This window comes from Trichechus manatus, unplaced genomic scaffold (genome assembly GCF_000243295.1).
Source record: "Trichechus manatus latirostris isolate Lorelei unplaced genomic scaffold, TriManLat1.0 scaffold00017, whole genome shotgun sequence".
Classification (NCBI taxonomy): domain Eukaryota; kingdom Metazoa; phylum Chordata; class Mammalia; order Sirenia; family Trichechidae; genus Trichechus; species Trichechus manatus.
The window spans coordinates 26,372,606-26,372,967 of NW_004443953.1; positions in this window are offsets into that span (position 1 = coordinate 26,372,606).

Sequence of the window (362 nt, forward strand, 5' to 3'; positions counted from 1 at the left end):
GAAGAGGTATGTGGATAGACCCCTCCAAATGTGCTAAAGAAGTGAAAATATTTGTGTCTCATGTGAATGCTCACCGAAGGGTGACCTCAGCAGAGGATGATTTTAACAATCAAGTGGATAGGATGACGTTTTATGTGGAAACCAGTCATCCTCTTTCCCCAGCTACTCCCGTCATTGCTCAATGAGCTCATGAACAAAGTGGCTGTCCTAGTCATCTAGTGCTGCTACAACAGAAATACTACAAGTGGATGGCTTTAACAAAGAGAAATTTATTTCCTCACAGTCAAAGTAGGCTAAAAGTCCAAATTCAGGGTGTCAGCTCCAGGGGAAGCCTTTTTCTCTCTATCGGCCTTTTTCTCTTC